Here is a 16,185-nt window from a genome sequence, read left to right as displayed (position 1 = left end):
GCTCAGGGTGCTGGGTGCTCAGTGCTCAGGGTGCTGGGTGCTCAGTACTCAGGGTGCTGGGTGCTCAGTACTCGGGGTGCTGGGTGCTCAGCACTCAGGGTGCTGGGTGCTCAGTACTCAGGGTGCTGGGTGCTCAGTACTCGGGTGGTGGGTGCTCAGTGCTCAGGGTGCTGGGTGCTCAGTGCTCAGGGTGCTGGGTGCTCAGTGCTCGGGGTGCTCGGTGCTCAGTACGTTGGGTGCTCACTACTCAGGTTGCTGGGTGCTCAGTGCTCAGGGTGCTGGGTGCTCAGTGCTCTGGGTGCTGGGAGCTCAGTGCTCAGGGTGCTGGGTGCTCAGTACTCAGGGTGCTGGGTGCTCAGTGCTCGGGGTGCTGGGTGCTCAGTGCTCAGGGTGCTGGATGCTCAGTACTCAGGGTGCTTGGTGCTCAGTACTCGGGGTGCTGTGTGCTCAGTACTCAGGGTGCTGGGTGCTCAGTACTCAGGGTGCTGGGTGCTCAGTACTCGGGTGCTGGTGCTCAGTGCTCAGGGTGCTGGGTGCTCAGTGCTCGGGGTGCTGGGTGCGCAGTGCTCAGTACTCAGGGTGCTGGGTGCTCAGTGCTCAGGGTGCTGTGTGCTCAGTGCTCAGGGTGCTGGGTGCTCAGACCTCAGGGTGCTCATTGCTCAGGGTGCTGGGTGCTAAGTACTCAGGGTGCTGGGTGCTCAGTGCTCAGGGTGCTCGGTGCTCGGGGCGCTGGGTGCTCAGTGCTCGGGGTGCTCGGAGCTCAGTACGCAGGGTGCTGGCTGCTCAGTGCTCGGGGTGCTCGGTGCTCAGTACTCAGGGTGCTGGGTGCTCAGTGCTCAGGGTGCTCGATGCTCAGTACGTTGGGTGCTCACTACTCAGGGTGCTGCGTGCTCAGTGCTCAGGGTGCTGGGTGCTCAGTGCTCAGGGTGCTCAGTGCTCAGTGCTCGGGGTGCTGGGTGCTCAGTGCTCAGGGCGCTGGGTGCTCAGTGCTCGGGGTGCTGGGTGCTCAGTGCTCAGGTTGCTCAGTGCTCAGTACTCAGTGCTCAGGGTGCTCAGTGCTCAGTGCTCAGGGTGCTGGGTGTTCAGTACTCAGGGTGCTGTGTGCTCAGTACTCAGGGTGCTGGGTGCAAAGTGCTCAGGGTGCTGGGTGCTCAGTACTCAGGGTGCTCAGTGCTCAGTACTTAGGGTGCTTGGTGCTCAGTACTCAGGGTGCTCAGTGCTCAGTACTCGGTGTGCTGGGTGCTCAGTGCTCAATGTGCTCAGTGCTCAGTGCTCGGGGTGCTGGGTGCTCAGTGCTCAGGGCGCTGGGTGCTCAGTGCTCGGGGTGCTGGGTGCTCAGTACTCGGGTTGCTGGGTGCTCAGTGCTCAGGTTGCTCAGTGCTCAGTACTCAGTGCTCAGGGTGCTCAGTGCTCAGTGCTCAGGATGCTGGGTGTTCAGTACTCAGGGTGCTGGGTGCTCAGTACTCAGGGTGCTGGGTGCTCAGTGCTCAGGGTGCTGGGTGCTCAGTGCTCGGAGCGCTGGGTGCTCAGTGCTCGGGGTGCTCGGAGCTCAGTACTCAGGGTGCTGGGTGCTCAGTGCTCGGGGTGATCGGTGCTCAGTACTCAGGGTGCTGGGTGCTCAGTGCTCGGGGTGCTCGGTGCTCAGTACGTTGGGTGCTCACTACTCAGGGTGCTGGGTGCTCAGTGCTCGGGGTGCTGGGTGCTCAGTGCTCAGGGTGCTGGGTGCTCAGTGCTCGGGGTGCTCAGTGCTCAGGGTGCTGGGTGCTCACTACTCAGGGTGCTGGGTGCTCAATACTCAGGGTGCTGGGTGCTCAGTACTCGGGTGCTGGGTGCTCAGTGCTCAGGGTGCTGGGTGCTCAGTGCTCAGAGTGCTGGGTGCTCAGTGCTCGGGGTGCTCGGTGCTCAGTACGTTGGGTGCTCACTACTCAGGGTGCTGGGTGCTCAGTGCTCAGGGTGCTGGGTGCTCAGTGCTCAGGGTGCTGGGTGCTCAGTGCTCAGGGTGCTGGGTGCTCAGTACTCAGGGTGCTGGGTGCTCAGTGCTAAGGGTGCTGGGTGCTCAGTGCTCAGGGTGCTGGGTGCTCAGTACTCAGGGTGCTGGGTGCTCAGTACTCGGGGTGCTGGGTGCTCAGTATTCAGGGTGCTGGGTGCTCAGTACTCATTGTGCTGGGTGCTCAGTACTCGGGTGCTGGGTGCTCAGTGCTCAGGGTGCTGGGTGCTCAGTGCTCGGGGTGCTGGGTGCTCAGTGCTCAGTACTCAGGGTGCTGGGTGCTCAGTGCTCAGGGTGCTGCGTGCTCAGTGCTCAGTACTCAGGGTCCTGGGTGCTCAGTACTCAGGGTGCTGTGTGCTCAGTGCTTAGGGTGCTGGGTGCTCAGTGCTCAGGGTGCTGGGTGCTCAGTGCTCAGGGTGCTGGGTGCTCAGTACTCAGGCTGCTGGGTGCTCAGTGCTCTGGGTGCTGGGTGCTCCGTGCTCAGGGTGCTGGGTGCTCAGTACTCAGGGTGTTGGGTGCTCAGTACTCGGGGTGCTGGGTGCTCAGTGCTCAGGGTGCTGGGTGCTCAGTGCTCAGGGTGCTGAGTGCTCAGTACTCAGGGTGCTGGGTGCTCAGTGCTCAGGGTGCTGGGTGCTCAGTGCTCAGTGTGCTGGGTGCTCAGTACTCAGGGTGCTGGGTGCTCAGTGCTCGGGGTGCTGGGTGCTCAGTGCTCAGTACTCAGGGTGCTGGGTGCTCAGTACTCGGGGTACTAGGTGCTCAGTGCTCAGTACTCAGGGTGCTGGGTGCTCAGTGCTCAGGGTGCTGGGTGCTCAGTGCTCAGGGTGCTGGGTGCTCAGTGCTCAGGGTGATGGGTACTCAGTGCTCAGGGTACTGGGTGCTCAGTACTCAGGGTGCTGGGTGCTCAGTGCTCAGGGTGCTGGGTGCTCAGTGCTCGGGGTGCTGGGTGCTCAGTGCTCGGGGTGCTGGGTGCTCAGTGCTCGGGGTGCTCGGTGCTCAGTACTCAGGGTGCTGGGTGCTCAGTGCTCGAGGTGCTCAGTACTCAGGGTGCTGTATGTTCAGTGTTCAGGGTGCTGGGTGCTCAGTACTCAGGGTGCTCGGTGCTTAGTACTCAGGGTGCTGGGTGCTCAGTACTCCGGGTGCTGGGTGCTCAGTGCTCGGGGTGCTCGGTGCTCAGTACTCAGTGCTCAGGGTGCTCAGTGCTCAGTGCTCAGGGTGCTGGGTGTTCAGTACTCAGGGTGCTGGGTGCTCAGTACTCAGGGGGCTGGGTGCTCAGTACTCGGGGTGCTCGGTGCTCAGTGCTCAGGGTGCTGGGTGCTCAGTACTCAGGGTGCTGGGTGCTCATTACTCAGGGTGCTTGGTGCTCAGTGCTCAGGGTGCTGGGTACTCAGTGCTCAGGGTGCTCGGTGCTCAGTACTCGGGGTGCTGGGTGCTCATTCTCGGGGTGCTGGGAGCTCAGTGCTCGGGGTGCTGGGTGCTCAGTACTCAGGGTGCTGGGTGCTCAGTGCTCAGGGTGCTGGGTGCTCAGTACTCAGGGTGCTGGGTGCTCAGTGCTCAGGGTGCTGGGTGCTCAGTACTCAGGGTGCTGGGTGCTCAGTGCTCAGGGTGCTGGGTGCTCAGTACTCAGGGTGCTGGGAGCTCAGTGCTCAGGGTGATCGGTGCTCAGTACTCAGGGTGCTCAGTACTCAGGGTACTGGGTGCTCAGTGCTCGGGGTGCTGGGTGCTCAGTGCTCAGGGTGATCAGTGCTCAGTACTCAGGGTGCTGGGTGCTCAGTGCTCAGGGTGCTGGGTGTTCAGTCCACAGGGTGCTCAGTGCTCAGGGTGCTGGGTGCTCAGTGCTCGGGGTGCTGGGTGCTCAGTGCTCGGGGTGCTGGGTGCTCAGTGCTCAGGGTGCTGGGTGCTCAGTGCTCAGTGCTCAGGGTGCTGGTTGCTCAGTACTCAGGGTGCTGGGTGCTCAGTACTCAGGGTGCTGGGTGCTCAGTGCTCAGGGTGCTGGGTGCTCAGTACTCAGGGTGCTGGGTGATCAGTGCTCGGGGTGCTGGGTGCTCAGTACTCAGGGTGCTGGGTGCTCAGTGCTCGCGGTGCTGGGTGCTCAGTGCACGGGGTGCTCGGTGCTCAGTACTCAGGGTGCTGGGTGCTCAGTGCTCGAGGTTCTCAGTACTCAGGGTGCTGTGTGTTCAGTGCTCAGGGTGCTGGGTGCTCAGTACTCAGGGTGCTCGGTGCTTAGTACTCAGGGTGCTGGGTGCTCAGTACTCCGGGTGCTGGGTGCTCAGTGCTCGGGGTGCTCGGTGCTCAGTGCTCAAGGTGCTGGGTGCTCAGTACTCAGGGTGCTCATTGCTTAGGGTGCTATGTGCTCAGTACTCAGGGTGCTAGGTGCTCAGTGCTCGGGGTGCTCGGAGCTCAGTACTCAGGGTGCTGGGTGCTCAGTACTCGGGGTGCTCGGTGCTCAGTACTCAGGGTGCTGGGTGCTCAGTGCTCGGGTGCTGGGTGCTCAGTGCTCAGTACTCAGGGTGCTGGGTGCTCAGTGCTCAGGGTGCTGTGTGCTCAGTGCTCAGGATGCTGGGTGCTCAGTGCTCAGGTGCTGGGTACTCAGTGCTCAGGGTGCTGGGTGCTCAGTACTCAGGGTGCTGGGTGCTTAGTACTCAGGGTGCTCGGTCCTCAGTGCTCAGGGTGCTGGGTGCTCAGGACTCAGGGTGCTGGGTGCTCAGTACTCAGGGTGCTCAGTACTCAGGTTGCTTTGTATTCAGTGCTCAGGGTGCTGGGTGCTCAGTACTCAGGGTGCTAGGTGCTTAGTACTCAGGGTGCTGGGTGCTCAGTACTCCGGGTGCTGGGTGCTCAGTGCTCGGGGTGCTCGGTGCTCAGTGCTCAAGGTGCTGGGTGCTCAGTTCTCAGGGTGCTCATTGCTCAGGGTGCTGTATGCTCAGTACTCAGGGTGCTGGGTGCTCAGTGCTCAGGGTGCTCGGTGCTCGGGGCGCTGGGTGCTCAGTGCTCAGGGTGCTCGGAGCTCAGGACTCAGGGTGCTGGGTGCTCAGTGCTCGGGGTGCTCGGTGCTCAGTACTCAGGGTGCTGGGTGCTCAGTGCTCGGGGTGCTCGGTGCTCAGTACGTTGGGTGCTCACTACTCAGGGTGCTGGGTGCTCAGTGCTCAGGGTGCTGGGTGCTCAGTGCTCAGGGTGCTGGGTGCTCAGTGCTCAGGGTGCTGGGTGCTCAGTACTCAGGATGCTGGGTGCTCAGTGCTCGGGGTGCTGGGTGCTCAGTGCTCAGGTTGCTGGGTGCTCAGTACTCAGGGTGCTGGGTGCTCAGTACTCGGGGTGCTGGGTGCTCAGTACTCAGGGTGCTGGGTGCTCAGTACTCAGGGTGCTGGGTGCTCAGTACTCTGGGTGCTCAGTGCTCAGTACTCAGGGTGCTGGGTGCTCAGTGCTCGGGGTGCTCGGTGCTCAGTGCTCAATACTCAGGGTGCTGGGTGCTCAGTGCTCAGGGTGCTGGGTGCTCAGTGCTCAGGGTGCTGGGTGCTCAGTGCTCAGGGTGCTGGGTACTCAGTGCTCAGGGTGCTGGGTGCTCAGTACTCAGGGTGCTCAGTGCTCAGTACTCGGGGTGCTGGGTGTTCAGTACTCAGGGTGCTGGGTGCTCAGTAGTCAGGGTGCTGGGTGCTCAGTGCTCAGGGTGCTCGGTGCTCGGGGCGCTGGGTGCTCAGTGCTCGGGGTGCTCTGTGCTCAGTACTCAGGGTGCTGGGTGCTCAGTACTCAGGGTGCTGGGTGCTCAGTGCTCAGGGTGCTCGGTGCTCGGGGCGCTGGGTGCTCAGTGCTCGGGGTGCTCGGTGCTCAGTACTCAGGGTGCTGGGTGCTCAGTGCTCAGGGTGCTCAATGCTCAGTATTTTGGGTGCTCACTACTCAGGGTGCTGCGTGCTCAGTGCTCAGGGTGCTGGGTGCTCAGTGCTCAGGGTGCTGGGTGCTCAGTACTCAGGGTGCTGGGTGCTCAGTGCTCAGGGTGCTGGGTGCTCAGTACTCAGGGTGCTCAGTGCTCAGTACTTAGGGTGCCTGGTGATCAGTACTCAGGGTGCTCAGTGCTCAGTACTCGGTGTGCTGGGTGCTCAGTGCTCAGGGTGCTCAGTGCTCAGTGCTCGGGGTGCTGGGTGCTCAGTGCTCAGGGCGCTGGGTGCTCAGTGCTCGGTGTGCTGGGTGCTCAGTACTCGGGGTGCTGGGTGCTCAGTGCTCAGGTTGCTCAGTGCTCAGTACTCAGTGCTCAGGGTGCTCAGTGCTCAGTGCTCAGGGTGCTGGGTGTTCAGTACTCAGGGTGCTGGGTGCTCAGTACTCAGGGTGCTGGGTGCAGAGTGCTCAGGGTGCTAGGTGCTCAGTACTCAGGGTGCTCAGTGCTCAGTACTTAGGGTGCTTGGTGCTCAGTACTCAGGGTGCTCAGTGCTCAGTACTCGGTGTGCTGGGTGCTCAGTGCTCAGGGTGCTCAGTGCTCAGTGCTCGGGGTGCTGGGTGCTCAGTGCTCAGGGCGCTGGGTGCTCAGTGCTCGGTGTGCTGGGTGCTCAGTACTCGGGGTGCTGGGTGCTCAGTGCTCAGGTTGCTCAGTGCTCAGTACTCAGTGCTCTGGGTGCTCAGTGCTCAGTGCTCAGGGTGCTGGGTGTTCAGTACTCAGGGTGCTGGGTGCTCAGTACTCAGGGTCCTGGGTGCTCAGTGCTCAGGGTGCTGGGTGCTCAGTGCTCGGGGCGCTGGGTGCTCAGTGCTCGGGGTGCTCGGAGCTCAGTACTCAGGGTGCTGGGTGCTCAGTGCTCGGGGTGATCGGTGCTCAGTACTCAGGGTGCTGGGTGCTCAGTGCTCGGGGTGCTCGGTGCTCAGTACGTTGGGTGCTCACTACTCAGGGTGCTGGGTGCTCAGTGCTCAGGGTGCTGGGTGCTCAATGCTCAGGGTGCTGGGTGCTCAGTGCTCAGGGTGCTGGGTGCTCAGTACTCAGGGTGCTGGGTGCTCAGTGCTCAGGGTGCTGGGTGCTCAGTACTCAGGGTGCTCAGTGCTCAGTACTTAGGGTGCCTGGTGATCAGTACTCAGGGTGCTCAGTGCTCAGTACTCGGTGTGCTGGGTGCTCAGTGCTCAGGGTGCTCAGTGCTCAGTGCTCGGGGTGCTGGGTGCTCAGTGCTCAGGGCGCTGGTTGCTCAGTGCTCGGTGTGCTGGGTGCTAAGTACTCGGGGTGCTGGGTGCTCAGTGCTCAGGTTGCTCAGTGCTCAGTACTCAGTGCTCAGGGTGCTCAGTGCTCAGTGCTCAGGGTGCTGGGTGTTCAGTACTCAGGGTGCTGGGTGCTCAGTACTCAGGGTGCTGGGTGCAAAGTGCTCAGGGTGCTGGGTGCTCAGTACTCAGGGTGCTCAGTGCTCAGTACTTAGGGTGCTTGGTGCTCAGTACTCAGGGTGCTCAGTGCTCAGTACTCGGTGTGCTGGGTGCTCAGTGCTCAGGGTGCTCAGTGCTCAGGGCTCGGGGTGCTGGGTGCTCAGTGCTCAGGGCGCTGGGTGCTCAGTGCTCGGGGTGCTGGGTGCTCAGTACTCGGGGTGCTGGGTGCTCAGTGCTCAGGTTGCTCAGTGCTCAGTACTCAGTGCTCAGGGTGCTCAGTGCTCAGTGCTCAGGGTGCTGGGTGTTCAGTACTCAGGGTGCTGGGTGCTCAGTACTCAGGGTCCTGGGTGCTCAGTGCTCAGGGTGCTGGGTGCTCAGTGCTCGGGGCGCTGGGTGCTCAGTGCTCGGGGTGCTCGGAGCTCAGTACTCAGGGTGCTGGGTGCTCAGTGCTCGGGGTGATCGGTGCTCAGTACTCAGGGTGCTGGGTGCTCAGTGCTCGGGGTGCTCGGTGCTCAGTACGTTGGGTGCTCACTACTCAGGGTGCTGGGTGCTCAGTGCTCAGGGTGCTGGGTGCTCAGTGCTCAGGGTGCTGGGTGCTCAGTGCTCAGGGTGCTGGGTGCTCAGTACTCAGGGTGCTGGGTGCTCAGTACTCAGGGTGCTGGGTGCTCAGTACTCGGGTGCTGGGTGCTCAGTGCTCAGGGTGCTGGGTGCTCAGTGCTCAGAGTGCTGGGTGCTCAGTGCTCGGGGTGCTCGGTGCTCAGTACGTTGGGTGCTCACTACTCAGGGTGCTGGGTGCTCAGTGCTCAGGGTGCTGGGTGCTCAGTGCTCAGGGTGCTGGGTGCTCAGTGCTCAGGGTGCTGGGTGCTCAGTGCTCAGGGTGCTGGGTGCTCAGTGCTAAGGGTGCTGGGTGCTCAGTGCTCAGGGTGCTGGGTGCTCAGTACTCAGGGTGCTGGGTGCTCAGTACTCGGGGTGCTGGGTGCTCAGTATTCAGGGTGCTGGCTGCTCAGTACTCATTGTGCTGGGTGCTCAGTACTCGGGTGCTGGGTGCTCAGTGCTCAGGGTGCTGGGTGCTCAGTGCTCGGGGTGCTGGGTGCTCAGTGCTCAGTACTCAGGGTGCTGGGTGCTCAGTGCTCAGGGTGCTGCGTGCTCAGTGCTCAGTACTCAGGGTCCTGGGTGCTCAGTACTCAGGGTGCTGTGTGCTCAGTGCTCAGGGTGCTGGGTGCTCAGTGCTCAGGGTGCTGGGTGCTCAGTGCTCAGGGTGCTGGGTGCTCAGTACTCAGGGTGCTGGGTGCTCAGTGCTCGGGGTGCTGGGTGCTCAGTGCTCAGGGTGCTGGGTGCTCAGTACTCAGGGTGTTGGGTGCTCAGTACTCGGGGTGCTTGGTGCTCAGTACTCAGGGTGCTGGGTGCTCAGTACTCAGGGCGCTGGGTGCTCAGTACTCGGGTGCTGGGTGCTCAGTGCTCAGGGTGCTGGGTGCTCAGTGCTCGGGGTGCTGGGTGCTCAGTGCTCAGTACTCAGGGTGCTGGGTGCTCAGTACTCTGGGTGCTAGGTGCTCAGTGCTCAGTACTCATGGTGCTGGGTGCTCAGTGCTCAGGGTGCTGGGTGCTCAGTACTCAGGGTGCTGGGTGCTCAGTGCTCAGGGTGCTGGGTACTCAGTGCTCAGGGTGCTGGGTGCTCAGTACTCAGGGTGCTGGGTGCTCAGTGCTCAGGGTGCTGGGTGCTCAGTGCTCGGGGTGCTGGGTGCTCAGTGCTAGGGGTGCTGGGTGCTCAGTGCTCGGGGTGCTCGGTGCTCAGTACTCAGGGTGCTGGGTGCTCAGTGCTCGAGGTGCTCAGTACTCAGGGTGCTGTATGTTCAGTGTTCAGGGTGCTGGGTGCTCAGTACTCAGGGTGCTCGGTGCTTAGTACTCAGGGAGCTGGGTGCTCAGTACTCCGGGTGCGGGGTGCTCAGTGCTCGGGCTGTTCGGTGCTCAGTACTCAGTGCTCAGGGTGCTCAGTGCTCAGTGATCAGGGTGCTGGGTCTTCAGTACTCAGGGTGCAGGGTGCTCAGTACTCAGGGGGCTGGGTGCTCAGTTCTCGGGGTGCTCAGAGCTCAGTGCTCAGGGTGCTGGGTGCTCAGTACTCAGGGTGCTGGGTGCTCAGTACTCAGGGTGCTGGGTGCTCAGTGCTCAGGGTGCTGGGTACTCAGTGCTCAGGGTGCTCGGTGCTCAGTACTCGGGGTCCTGGGTGCTCATTCTCGGGGTGCAGGGAGCTCAGTGCTCGGGGTGCTGAATGCTCAGTACTCAGGGTGCTGGGTGCTCAGTGCTCAGGGTGCTGGGTGCTCAGTACTCAGGGTGCTGGGTGCTCAGTGCTCAGGGTGCTGGGTGCTCAGTACTCAGGGTGCTGGGTGCTCAGTGCTCAGGGTGCTGGGTGCTCAGTACTCAGGGTGCTGGGAGCTCAGTGCTCAGGGTGATCGGTGCTCAGTACTCAGGGTGCTCAGTACTCAGGGTACTGGGTGCTCAGTGCTCGGGGTGCTCGGTGCTCAGTACTCAGTGTTCAGGGTGCTCAGTTCTCAGTGATCAGGGTGCTGGGTGTTCAGTACTCAGGGTGCTGGGTGCTCAGTACTCAGGGGGCTGGGTGCTCAGTTCTCGGGGTGCTCGGTGCTCAGTGCTCAGGGGGCTGGGTGCTCAGTACTCAGGGTGCTGGGTGCTCAGTGCCCAGGGTGCTGGGTACTCAGTGCTCAGGGTGCTCGGTGCTCAGTACTCGGGGTGCTGGGTGCTCATTCTCGGGGTGCTGGGAGCTCAGTGCTCAGGGTGCTGGGTGCTCAGTACTCAGGGTGCTGGGTGCTCAGTGCTCAGGGTGCTGGGTGCTCAGTACTCAGGGTGCTGGGTGCTCAGTGCTCAGGGTGCTGGGTGCTCAGTACTCAGGGTGCTGGGTGCTCAGTGCTCAGGGTGCTGGGTGCTCAGTACTCAGGGTGCTGGGACCTCAGTGCTCAGGGTGATCGGTGCTCAGTACCCAGGGTGCTAGGTACTCAGGGTACTGGGTGCTCAGTGCTCGGGGTGCTGGGTGCTCAGTGCTCAGGGTGATCGGTGCTCAGTACTCAGGGTGCTGGGTGCTCAGTGCTCAGGGTGCTGGGTGTTCAGTCCACAGGGTGCTCAGTACTCAGGGTGCTAGGTGCTCAGTGCTCGGGGTGCTGGGTGCTCAGTGCTCGGGGTGCTGGGTGCTCAGTGCTCAGGGTGCTGGGTGCTCAGTGCTCAGGGTGCTGGTTGCTCAGTACTCAGGGTGCTGGGTGCTCAGTACTCAGGGTGCTGGGTGCTCAGTGCTCAGGGTGCTGGGTGCTCAGTACTCAGGGTGCTGGGTGATCAGTGCTCGGGGTGCTGGGTGCTCAGTACTCAGGGTGCTGGGTGCTCAGTGCTCACGGTGCTGGGTGCTCAGTGCTCGGGGTGCTCGGTGCTCAGTACTCAGGGTGCTGGGTGCTCAGTGCTCGATGTGCTCAGTACTCAGGGTGCTGTGTGTTCGGTGCTCAGGGTGCTGGGTGCTCAGTACTCAGGGTGCTCGGTGCTTAGTACTCAGGGTGCTGGGTGCTCAGTACTCCGGGTGCTGGGTGCTCAGTGCTCGGGGTGCTCGATGCTCAGTGCTCAAGGTGCTGGGTGCTCAGTACTCAGGGTGCTCATTGCTTAGGGTGCTGGGTGCTCAGTACTCAGGGTGCTGGTTGCTCAGTGCTCGGGGTGCTCGGAGCTCAGTACTCAGGGTGCTGGGTGCTCAGTACTCGGGGTGCTCGGTGCTTAGTACTCAGGGTGCTGGGTGCTCAGTGCTCGGGTGCTGGGTGCTCAGTGCTCAGTACTCAGGGTGCTGGGTGCTCAGTGCTCAGGGTGCTGTGTGCTCAGTGCTCAGGGTGCTGGGTGCTCAGTGCTCAGGGTGCTGGGTACTCAGTGCTCAGGGTGCTGGGTGCTCAGTACTCAGGGTGCTGGGTGCTCAGTACTCAGGGTGCTGGGTGCTCAGTGCTCGGGGTGCTATGTGCTCAGTGCTCGCGGTGCTGGGTGCTCAGTGCTCGAGGTGCTCAGTACTCAGGGTGCTTTGTATTCAGTGCTCAGGGTGCTGGGTGCTCAGTACTCAGGGTGCTCGGTGCTTAGTACTCAGGGTGCTGGGTGCTCAGTACTCCGGGTGCTGGGTGCTCAGTGCTCGGGGTGCTCGGTGCTCAGTGCTCAAGGTGCTGTGTGCTCAGTACTCAGGGTGCTCATTGCTCAGGGTGCTGTATGCTCAGTACTCAGGGTGCTGGGTGCTCAGTGCTCAGGGTGCTCGGTGCTCAGTATTCAGGGTGCTGGGTGCTCAGTGCTCGGGGTGCTCGGTGCTCAGTACGTTGGGTGCTCACTACTCAGGGTGCTGGGTGCTCAGTGCTCAGGGTGCTGGGTGCTCAGTGCTCAGGGTGCTGGGTGCACAGTGCTCAGGGTGCTGGGTGCTCAGTGCTCGGGGTGCTGGGTGCTCAGTGCTCAGGGTGCTGGGTGCTCAGTACTCAGGGTGCTGGGAGCTCAGTGCTCAGGGTGATCGGTGCTCAGTACCCAGGGTGCTCAGTACTCAGGGTACTGGGTGCTCAGTGCTCGGGGTGCTGGGTGCTCAGTGCTCAGGGTGATCGGTGCTCAGTACTCAGGGTGCTGGGTGCTCAGTGCTCAGGGTGCTGGGTGTTCAGTCCACAGGGTGCTCAGTACTCAGGGTGCTGGGTGCTCAGTGCTCGGGGTGCTGGGTGCTCAGTGCTCGGGGTGCTGGGTGCTCAGTGCTCAGGGTGCTGGGTGCTCAGTGCTCAGGGTGCTGGTTGCTCAGTACTCAGGGTGCTGGGTGCTCAGTACTCAGGGTGCTGGGTGCTCAGTGCTCAGGGTGCTGGGTGCTCAGTACTCAGGGTGCTGGGTGATCAGTGCTCGGGGTGCTGGGTGCTCAGTACTCAGGGTGCTGGGTGCTCAGTGCTCGCGGTGCTGGGTGCTCAGTGCTCGGGGTGCTCGGTGCTCAGTACTCAGGGTGCTGGGTGCTCAGTGCTCGATGTGCTCAGTACTCAGGGTGCTGTGTGTTCGGTGCTCAGGGTGCTGGGTGCTCAGTACTCAGGGTGCTCGGTGCGTAGTACTCAGGGTGCTGGGTGCTCAGTACTCCGGGTGCTGGGTGCTCAGTGCTCGGGGTGCTCGGTGCTCAGTGCTCAAGGTGCTGGGTGCTCAGTACTCAGGGTGCTCATTGCTTAGGGTGCTGGGTGCTCAGTACTCAGGGTGCTGGGTGCTCAGTGCTCAGGGTGCTGGGTGCTCAGTGCTCGGGGTGCTGGGTGCTCAGTGCTCAGTACTCAGGGTGCTGGGTGCTCAGTGCTCAGGGTGCTGTGTGCTCAGTGCTCAATACTCAGGTTGCTGGGTGCTCAGTACTCAGGGTGCTGGGTGCTCAGTACTCGGGGTGCTGGGTGCTCAGTACTCAGGGTGCTGGGTGCTCAGTACTCAGGGTGCTGGGTGCTCAGTGCTCAGGGTGCTGGGTGCTCAGTACTCGGGGTGCTGGGTGCTCAGTACTCAGGGTGCTGGGTGCTCAGTACTCAGGGTCCTGGGTGCTCAGTGCTCAGGGTGCTGGGTGCTCAGTGCTCGGGGCGCTGGGTGCTCAGTGCTCGGGGTGCTCGGAGCTCAGTACTCAGGGTGCTGGGTGCTCAGTGCTCGGGGTGATCGGTGCTCAGTACTCAGGGTGCTGGGTGCTCAGTGCTCGGGGTGCTCGGTGCTCAGTACGTTGGGTGCTCACTACTCAGGGTGCTGGGTGCTCAGTGCTCAGGGTGCTGGGTGCTCAGTTCTCAGGGTGCTGGGTGCTCAGTGCTCAGGGTGCTGGGTGCTCAGTACTCAGGGTGCTGGGTGCTCAGTGCTCAGGGTGCTGGGTGCTCAGTACTCAGGGTGCTCAGTGCTCAGTACTTAGGGTGCCTGGTGATCAGTACTCAGGGTGCTCAGTGCTCAGTACTCGGTGTGCTGGGTGCTCAGTGCTCAGGGTGCTCAGTGCTCAGTGCTCGGGGTGCTGGGTGCTCAGTGCTCAGGGCGCTGGGTGCTCAGTGCTCGGTGTGCTGGGTGCTAAGTACTCGGGGTGCTGGGTGCTCAGTGCTCAGGTTGCTCAGTGCTCAGTACTCAGTGCTCAGGGTGCTCAGTGCTCAGTGCTCAGGGTGCTGGGTGTTCAGTACTCAGGGTGCTGGGTGCTCAGTACTCAGGGTGCTGGGTGCAAAGTGCTCAGGGTGCTGGGTGCTCAGTACTCAGGGTGCTCAGTGCTCAGTACTTAGGGTGCTTGGTGCTCAGTACTCAGGGTGCTCAGTGCTCAGTACTCGGTGTGCTGGGTGCTCAGTGCTCAGGGTGCTCAGTGCTCAGGGCTCGGGGTGCTGGGTGCTCAGTGCTCAGGGCGCTGGGTGCTCAGTGCTCGGGGTGCTGGGTGCTCAGTACTCGGGGTGCTGGGTGCTCAGTGCTCAGGTTGCTCAGTGCTCAGTACTCAGTGCTCAGGGTGCTCAGTGCTCAGTGCTCAGGGTGCTGGGTGTTCAGTACTCAGGGTGCTGGGTGCTCAGTACTCAGGGTCCTGGGTGCTCAGTGCTCAGGGTGCTGGGTGCTCAGTGCTCGGGGCGCTGGGTGCTCAGTGCTCGGGGTGCTCGGAGCTCAGTACTCAGGGTGCTGGGTGCTCAGTGCTCGGGGTGATCGGTGCTCAGTACTCAGGGTGCTGGGTGCTCAGTGCTCGGGGTGCTCGGTGCTCAGTACGTTGGGTGCTCACTACTCAGGGTGCTGGGTGCTCAGTGCTCAGGGTGCTGGGTGCTCAGTGCTCAGGGTGCTGGGTGCTCAGTGCTCAGGGTGCTGGGTGCTCAGTACTCAGGGTGCTGGGTGCTCAGTACTCAGGGTGCTGGGTGCTCAGTACTCGGGTGCTGGGTGCTCAGTGCTCAGGGTGCTGGGTGCTCAGTGCTCAGAGTGCTGGGTGCTCAGTGCTCGGGGTGCTCGGTGCTCAGTACGTTGGGTGCTCACTACTCAGGGTGCTGGGTGCTCAGTGCTCAGGGTGCTGGGTGCTCAGTGCTCAGGGTGCTGGGTGCTCAGTGCTCAGGGTGCTTGGTGCTCAGTGCTCACCGTGCTGGGTGCTCAGTGCTAAGGGTGCTGGGTGCTCAGTGCTCAGGGTGCTGGGTGCTCAGTACTCAGGATGCTGGGTGCTCAGTACTCGGGGTGCTGGGTGCTCAGTATTCAGGGTGCTGGCTGCTCAGTACTCATTGTGCTGGGTGCTCAGTACTCGGGTGCTGGGTGCTCAGTGCTCAGGGTGCTGGGTGCTCAGTGCTCGGGGTGCTGGGTGCTCAGTGCTCAGTACTCAGGGTGCTGGGTGCTCAGTGCTCAGGGTGCTGCGTGCTCAGTGCTCAGTACTCAGGGTCCTGGGTGCTCAGTACTCAGGGTGCTGTGTGCTCAGTGCTCAGGGTGCTCAGAGCTCAGTGATCAGGGTGCTGGGTCTTCAGTACTCAGGGTGCAGGGTGCTCAGTACTCAGGGGGCTGGGTGCTCAGTTCTCGGGGTGCTCAGAGCTCAGTGCTCAGGGTGCTGGGTGCTCAGTACTCAGGGTGCTGGGTGCTCAGTACTCAGGGTGCTGGGTGCTCAGTGCTCAGGGTGCTGGGTACTCAGTGCTCAGGGTGCTCGGTGCTCAGTACTCGGGGTCCTGGGTGCTCATTCTCGGGGTGCTGGGAGCTCAGTGCTCGGGGTGCTGGATGCTCAGTACTCAGGGTGCTGGGTGCTCAGTGCTCAGGGTGCTGGGTGCTCAGTACTCAGGGTGCTGGGTGCTCAGTGCTCAGGGTGCTGGGTGCTCAGTACTCAGGGTGCTGGGTGCTCAGTGCTCAGGGTGCTGGGTGCTCAGTACTCAGGGTGCTGGGAGCTCAGTGCTCAGGGTGATCGGTGCTCAGTACTCAGGGTGCTCAGTACTCAGGGTACTGGGTGCTCAGTGCTCGGGGTGCTCGGTGCTCAGTACTCAGTGTTCAGGGTGCTCAGTGCTCAGTGATCAGGGTGCTGGGTGTTCAGTACTCAGGGTGCTGGGTGCTCAGTACTCAGGGGGCTGGGTGCTCAGTTCTCGGGGTGCTCGGTGCTCAGTGCTCAGGGGGCTGGGTGCTCAGTACTCAGGGTGCTGGGTGCTCAGTGCCCAGGGTGCTGGGTACTCAGTGCTCAGGGTGCTCGGTGCTCAGTACTCGGGGTGCTGGGTGCTCATTCTCGGGGTGCTGGGAGCTCAGTGCTCAGGGTGCTGGGTGCTCAGTACTCAGGGTGCTGGGTGCTCAGTGCTCAGGGTGCTGGGTGCTCAGTACTCAGGGTGCTGGGTGCTCAGTGCTCAGGGTGCTGGGTGCTCAGTACTCAGGGTGCTGGGTGCTCAGTGCTCAGGGTGCTGGGTGCTCAGTACTCAGGGTGCTGGGACCTCAGTGCTCAGGGTGATCGGTGCTCAGTACCCAGGGTGCTAGGTACTCAGGGTACTGGGTGCTCAGTGCTCGGGGTGCTGGGTGCTCAGTGCTCAGGGTGATCGGTGCTCAGTACTCAGGGTGCTGGGTGCTCAGTGCTCAGGGTGCTGGGTGTTCAGTCCACAGGGTGCTCAGTACTCAGGGTGCTAGGTGCTCAGTGCTCGGGGTGCTGGGTGCTCAGTGCTCGGGGTGCTGGGTGCTCAGTGCTCAGGGTGCTGGGTGCTCAGTGCTCAGGGTGCTGGTTGCTCAGTACTCAGGGTGCTGGGTGCTCAGTACTCAGGGTGCTGGGTGCTCAGTGCTCAGGGTGCTGGGTGCTCAGTACTCAGGGTGCTGGGTGATCAGTGCTCGGGGTGCTGGGTGCTCAGTACTCAGGGTGCTGGGTGCTCAGTGCTCACGGTGCTGGGTGCTCAGTGCTCGGGGTGCTCGGTGCTCAGTACTCAGGGTGCTGGGTCCTCAGTGCT

This window comes from Microtus oregoni, unplaced genomic scaffold, assembly GCF_018167655.1.
Source record: "Microtus oregoni isolate MIOR12 unplaced genomic scaffold, Mior012 000051F_ref0000332, whole genome shotgun sequence".
Lineage (NCBI taxonomy): Eukaryota > Metazoa > Chordata > Mammalia > Rodentia > Cricetidae > Microtus > Microtus oregoni.
Note: the sequence above shows the minus strand (reverse complement) of the source record.